This window comes from Alosa alosa, chromosome 21 (genome assembly GCF_017589495.1).
Source record: "Alosa alosa isolate M-15738 ecotype Scorff River chromosome 21, AALO_Geno_1.1, whole genome shotgun sequence".
Lineage (NCBI taxonomy): Eukaryota > Metazoa > Chordata > Actinopteri > Clupeiformes > Clupeidae > Alosa > Alosa alosa.
Genome location: NC_063209.1, coordinates 14,937,118 through 14,944,815, shown reverse-complemented (window position 1 = coordinate 14,944,815; position 7,698 = coordinate 14,937,118).

Here is a 7,698-nt window from a genome sequence, read left to right as displayed (position 1 = left end):
AGGTTGTTTATTATTGGGCTATAGGACAGTGACCCCGGACAGGAGGTAAGAGGCTTGGGACAGTGTCTGAGTCTCCTGATTAAAAACGCAGGACACTCTGTCTTTCTGTCTGTCTGTCTGTCTTCCAGTCTAGAACTTCACCTAACCCTCTTTCCTTCTCCCTCTCTCTTTCTCGCTTTCTCTGTCTCAGGATACAAGGATGGTCAGGACACATTCTATGTCTCCCTCCTTATGACGAGCAAAACAGTGTTTTCCACTCTTCCATAGATCAAACTCGGGACACTGTCTCTCTCTCATATTTGAAAACAGAGGTACTGAATTATCTCTCCTTCTCCATCAGTGTTGTCCTACCACAGAGCTCATATTCAGCAAAGACACCATTAATATGAGGAAACACACTGCATGCAATGCTGAAAAAAGAAACCACTTCTCCTCCTCCTTTTCTCTTTGTCTCTCCCTCTGTCTTGTTCTCTCTCTTTCTCTCTCTCTTTCTCTCCCTCTCTAACACTGAGGTGAGAGAGGACAGGTTGGGAGCTATTACCCTCAATTTTGCCCTTGTTAGTGAACAGCGGGAGCGCCTCTCTTGTTGAGACAAGCATGCATTTATAGGCTCGGCACGCCACTCGCCTGCTCTCGCTCTCGCCTCGCTCTCGCCTCGCTCTCCGCTCCGCGCCTCTCCACTCGCCTTTTATGTCTGCTCTTAAAATCAGAGAGTGCGCCCATTCGCCTAACAAGAATGCTGCGAGCAAGCTGACTGCTCTTAAAGAAAGAAACAGACCGGGCGAGCCGGCTTAATGGCTTAGTGTTAACACAGCGCAGTAAAAATGACGTGAAATCTGTAAAATCTGACCAATAGATGGAAACAGGCTATTAGTGTATTGCTTTCTAGGTTCTAGATCCTTTATAGAAAAAGGGTCATGGGGATGAACTTCGAGATAGGGTTTTCTGATGACCACCTCCCGAAAGCAGTTTTCATAGTTAGTTATCGAATATTATTAGATATTATTATAGGTTAGGTTAGGGTCTTTACTGTCCCAAGGGATATTTCTTTCACACATCAGAAATTTCAAAGCAGCATTATTATGTTGGCAAATACATAAGGCAGCATTTTGCAGATCTGTACCATATATGTACCATACAATATTGCCCACAGACCGGTCAAGATAAGTGAAACCAACAGAAACACAGACAGAGATTTTATAGACAGATACAGTATGTTTATGTAAGTTGTTAATTTATAAATGTTTTCAAATTAAACTGTATTTATGTAAAGTCACACGAGGGAGAAAATCAATAGAAGATATCCTATATAGTTTTGCGATTCAGACAGAAGCTTTTACCTCGCAATGCCACCAAACATATGGCCCAAACACAGTCTACACAAGCAAACTATAGCTTTCATCAGCTAGCAGTGCTGTTGTGGCCGACTGCTGGGCCAGTCTGTTTACCCTTAGAAAAGTCATAAATAGAGACATGAAATAGCACACATTGAGCAGGAGTTCATGTTATGTGTCCACTGTGTGGTCTATTGTCCTTTCTGTCCCTCGAGGCACTCCAGGCATGTGCTACATGGTGTTGCCTCAAAGCAATCCATGTGCCGAGTCTCGGAGAACACCAAAAGGGGGCTAAGAAAGGGCCCTTTGAGACACGGTGTGAACGGTGTGTGTTGGGCCTGTTTGTATGACCTTGTGTGTGTTTGTGTGTGTGTTAGGGTGCTGAGTGATGGTGTGTGATTGTATAAATAAATGTAACTGACTGTGTGTGTGTGTGTGTGTGTGTGTGTGTGTGTGTGTGTGAGAGAGAGAGAGAGAGAGAGAGAGAGAGAGAGAGGAGGTGGTGTAAGCACTACATTAAGTGAGGTCTGAAAGAGAGCATTGATCACATGGGACCTCTCTATGCCCCCACAGTAGTCCCCCAGAGACCTGCAGCCCACACTGACACAACCCCTATGGCAACACACCACAGTCTCCTGCTTCTTGTGTGTGTGTGTGAGAGAGAGTGAGAGAGAAAGTGTGTGTGTATGTGTGTTTATGCGCTGAGTAGTGTTTCAGACTGAGAAACAACTTTTTACTTGCCCACACATACATACAGTACATGAATGTCCTTGATACCTCTCCGTAAACTGTCTCTCCCTCACCCCCTCCCCAAATAATTTTTCACCACACTGCTCTGAAGTCTGTGTGTTTGGTGCTTTAACCTTCGTGAGAGCACTGCTACTTTGAAATAAATAATGGGCCCCATAGAAAAGGTCCAGTTTTTATGGCCTCTTCTCGTGTGTAGCTGCTGGACTGAGCGCCTGAGCGGAGCCTGCGTCTGTGCTAATGATTAGCGGTGATTTCTGCCGCGGCTTTGATGACTACAGAGGGCTGCAACGAGGCCCGTCGGCCGTTTCATCTTCCCCCATCTGTACAAAACACACAGAAACACACACCAGCACTCAAGAGGCCAGTCATGTCTTCTCCAGCCAAGACATCTGACTCAACAATAACAACCATCCCCCAACACACACACACACACACACACACACACACACACACACACACACACACAATCCCCTTTCATGTGTGGGTTTGAGTGGCAGTTGCAGTCTGACCGCAGGCGTTTGAATTAATGGCGAGCCACCTGCTGCTGTTCCGTTCTGCGGTTGCGCAGGCGTTTGAGCCGTTCCGTTATTCTCACATTAGGGCCAGACTGAGCTTGTAAGAGCAGGGGCAAGCCACCTGTGCTTGGTTCTTGGCTCTGTGGAGTGAGAGAGAGAGAGAGAGAGAGAGAGAGAAAGAAAGTAGGAGAGAAAGAGAGGGAGGAAATCAGGAAATGAATCCTAATCAGGAAATGATCAACATGCGTTTTAATCAAAGCGGAGGGGAAAAGGAATATGTCGCCAAGCACAGCTGGGAGTTTGAAAACATGAAAACACACGCAATCATTTCCCCTGTACAGTGCCCACATCCATTAGAAGAGGAACACGCACACACACACACACACACACACACACACACACACACACACACACACACGTACTCAAGTCCAAATTTCCACACCCACACAGCAATCCCATTTGAAAATATCGACATGTTCACGGTCTTCACAGGGCAATATGATATGATGATACGATCCCTCTGGCTTGCTTCATATCCTCCGCAGCTCGTTCGGCTGACTCTGGGATAAGCATGGCTGCATTAAACATGAGGTGGAACCGCGAGCGAGTCACGGATGCTGCGCGCCTCTCTGCTCACACAGCTGGTCTCTTTGAGATTCTAGACCCTCCAAACAGCCGAGCAGGTGCAGGAAGGGAGTCGGAGCGTAGCACAGGTCATATGGAGTCCATTAAAACCCACGTCAGGGTGAAATATTACTAAATGTGATGAGGATGTCTTTTCATCCTCCAGGTTTCGTTTCTGGCCATGACTTGGTGCAAAAGGTTGGCAATTACAGTGTGTGTTTGTGTGTGTGTGTGTGTGTGTGTGTGTGGACAAAATTTATGAGAACACAGTTTCCTCCTGCTTGCCTCTGGTTTGGGTCTGGCTCTATATTAGTGCACCTGTGTGTGTGTGTGTGTGTGTCTGTGTGTGTGTGTGTGTACACACCTGTGTGTGTGTGTGTGTGTGTGTGTGTGTGTATCCACATGGACCAGGGTTGTTGTTTGTCCTGAAACCTTGACCACAGCGCTGGCCATGGGGAAGGGGTTGGAGTTGAACAGCGCCAATGAGTGCTGGACAGGACAGGACAGAGCTGGGCGAGACCGGTCCCCCGACGCCCAATTACACTCTGACCACATGACGCCCCGGCTGTGGGCATGACTGCCCACATGATGCCCCGGCCGTGGGCATGATTGTTATTGTTCTGTTTGCTGACCCCAGATCAGCAACCTGGGGCAACAAGTGTTCACTCAACCCTGACCTCACTGTACTTCACTATGGGACAGAGAGAGAGAGAGAGAGAGAGAGAGGGAGAGAGGGAGGAATGTGGATGTGTGTATGTGTGTGTGTGTGTGTGTGTGTGTGTGTGTGTGTGTGTGTGTGTGTGTGTGTGTTTGTGTGGTGCTGCATTAACTCTTATCCTACAACCATGAAAGGCGGCCCAGTAAACAATCCTGACCAATTAGAAATCTCTAGTCTGAACTTTGACCCTGACCTCCATCTCGTTGTTCCTACTCTGTCTGTGTGTGAACATGTTGTGTATATGAACTTTATGTGTTCCTGCTCCACTGATCCCAAGGGAATGAGTCCTGTCCAAACGACACAATAAAAACCTATGTAGGAGAACTCCAGTGGCCTTGAACCTGAGTGCACAGCACAGAGAACAGAGCTGTCCCTGGTCCGGCGCTGGTCAACCAGAGGGTTCTCCTAACACGTGGCCATTTTTCTCCCTTCACACTTCACCTCACCTTCACTTCTCTCTCCCTCCATCCATTTTTACCCACAATGCCCCTCTGTCCTCAGTGGCCTTCATTACTCTCCGAGGGGAGGGGACCCCTACTGGGCCTGATGCTCTTTGAGTCCCTAATGGAGTCCTTGTCTATGGGCACAGGTGAGCTTGAATCCATGTGTGTGTGTGTGTGTGTGTGTGTGTGTGTGTGTGTGTGGTTGCATCCTTAATTGTCCAGGTGAGCCTGAAACCATGTGGGCGTGTGTGTGTGTGTGTGTGTGTGTTTGCATCCTTAATTGTCCAGGTGAGCCTGGGACTGCAGCAGAGCCCCACTCGCACCACACCACTGTTTGTGTATGTGAGTGTGAGTGTGTGTGTTTGTGATTATGTGAGTGTGTGTGTGTGTGTGTGTGTGTGTGTGTTTGCATCCCTACATGTCCAGATGAGCATGGGACTGCAGCAGAGCGCCCCTCGCCCCACACCACTAATACCAATGGAGAATTAGCCAATGGAGAATGCTAAACGCATCCCTCTGATCAGAATTCCTCCTCAGCCTCCTCCCTGGCTCCTCCAGCGCTGTTGTCGTGACAACGCTGAAAGTGATAGTGACGGATGATCAGCCGTCCGTGAAAACAACAAGAGACACGCAGAACAGGAGGGAGGGATGAAAGAGTGTGCGCAAGAAAAGATAAAGAAACAGAAAAGGGAAAAAAAGAAAAAAGGAGACAAAGTGAGTCTTTCACAATGTCACACACACACACACACACACACACAAAGCTATGATGACAATGAATAAATGAGAGCGTTGAAGATAACAAATAAACTACAGAGGAATAAGTCTGAATAAGTGGGGAGTTGGAAAAACAGTCATATACATGCACACACACACACACAGGAGTGCTGCATGGCTAGTTAGCGCTGCATGTCTAGGTGGTGATGCATGGCTAGGTGGCGCTGCATGGCTAGGTGGCGCTGCATGGCTAGTTGGCACTGCATGGCGCTGCATGGCTAGTTAGCGCTGCATGGCTAGTTGGTGCTGCATGGCTAGTTGGCGCTGCATGGCTAGTTGGCGCTGCATGGCTAGATGCACTTTTCTTACTCATCTATTCAGGGGCGGACTGGGACCAAAAATCGGCCCTGGCATATTTGGCCCAAGCGGCCCTCAAATCGGTCAGGCACACCTAATTATATAAAAAATCTTTGCATTACCCTTAAATATACATATATTTTCAACTGTCATGGAGCACTGAAAGTGATGTAGGCCTCATTGGTTATCTCTCTGACTGATCAGTATGCATACAGCATCAGCATACAGTATGATCTCCATATTCAAGTAGGCTAACAAGCAATTATTAAAGAAGAGTTTCTGCTTGAATTCAAAGTATCATTTCAAAATTCAATAGGCTACAATTGACAGCAGCACCAAAAATTACTGAAGCCTATGAGTTAATTTACCCAGATTGTCTTAAGACAATGTAATTTATACCAGTTATCACTGTAGGACAACTGAAACAACACAAACAGGGCTGTTGCTGGAAATACTTTAATCCTGTAGTCTATACTACCTACCTACATTGCTGGTACATTTTGGAACAGTACAGCTACATGAACTAATTATCTTTAGTGTCTTCCAGTAGCCTATCGTATAGGTTATACTGTAGCTTAGTTGGCTTGTGCATGACGTGACGTTTTGTAACCTAAATTTCCGTCAGTCTACAGTCTTTTAGCCCTTCTTTACCATGATAACCCTTCCAAGATAGAACCCTTCTCTACTTTGAGAGACCAACCACCACTCATGCTAGCCTGGGTGTTCCCATGCTGCCTTGTGCGCGATTTGATTCACGCTGCTAAGGCAGCCTGGAGACCATGGAGCAAATTTTCGCCTGAGATAGGGAACCAATCACAGAACAGGGGAAAGCAAGGCGATGATGAGCTATGCACAGACACATTTGATAGACATCCGTGGCACCCAATAAACGGATCTGGGCATTTTTTTCAAATACGAGAAAATGAACGTTTGGTTCCCAGACCACGTCTCATTGAGAAGTGGTGGCGCTAGCCAGGCTACACTCATGCCATCGATGTTGAATTTTGGGCGTCTGACGGAAACTGATCAATCTGACCAACAATTAACGTCGATTTGAAACTATTTTGCTGTCCAGGTTTGCAAATCATTCATTTAGAAAATTTAAGTTGCGCTATTTGTTATTATAACATGTTGCTGACATATGCTAGCCTACTTGCAATATTGTATATTGTAAGCTTCTACATTGGTGTTAATTTTGCACAATTGTCATGGGTGGATTGGCCATCTGGCATACCGGGCATTTTCGGTGGGCAGCGACCTTTGGGCCCGATAGAATAGGCTATATTTATAATTTAATTATTTTGGCTGCTTGACGGCCCAAACGAAGGACAATCATCGGCCCATTGGTTACATTTCAATATTGACACAGGACTGATCAATAACAGCTCACGTCAGGCCCCACCCCTCCCATTTGGCTCAGAGCCAGGATTCTGTGGCGCATCAAAAGTTAATCGAAGTTGCCTACACGAAATTGCGGTGGTAGACAATTGTGCAAAATTAACACTAATGTAGAAGCTTCAAAAATACAATATTGCAAAATTTTTCAAATCGGCGTTAATTGTTGGTCAGATTGATCAGTTTCGTCCAGGCCCAAAATTCAACATCGATGGCATGAGTGGTGGTTGGTCTCAAAGTAGAGAAGGGTTCTATCTTGGAAGGGTTATCATGGTAAAGAAGTGCTAAAAGACTGTAGACTGATGGAAATGTAGGTTACAAAACGTCACGTCATGCACAAGCCAACTAAGCTACAGTATAACCTATACGATAGGCTACTGGAAGACAGTAAAGATAATTAGTTCATGTAGCTGTACTGTTCCAAAATGTACCAGCAATGTAGGTAGGTAGTATAGCCTACAGGAATAAAATATTTCCAGCAACTGCCCTGTTTGTGTTGTTTTAGTTGTCCTACAGTGATAACTGGTATAAATTACATTAATGTCTTAAGACAATCTGGGTAATTTAACTCATAGGCTTCAGTAATTTTGGTGCTGCTGTCAATTGTAGCCTATTGAATTTTGAAATGATACTTTGAATTCAAGCAGAAACTCTTCTTTAATAATTGCTTGTTAGCCTACTTGAATATGGAGATCATACTGTATGCTCCATGCCTACCTCTTATCAGTCAGAGAGATAACCAATGAGGCCTACATCACTTTCAGTCCTCCATGACAGTTGAAAATATATGCATATTTAAGGGTAATGCAAAGATTTTGTATATAATTAGGTGTGCCTGACCGATTTGA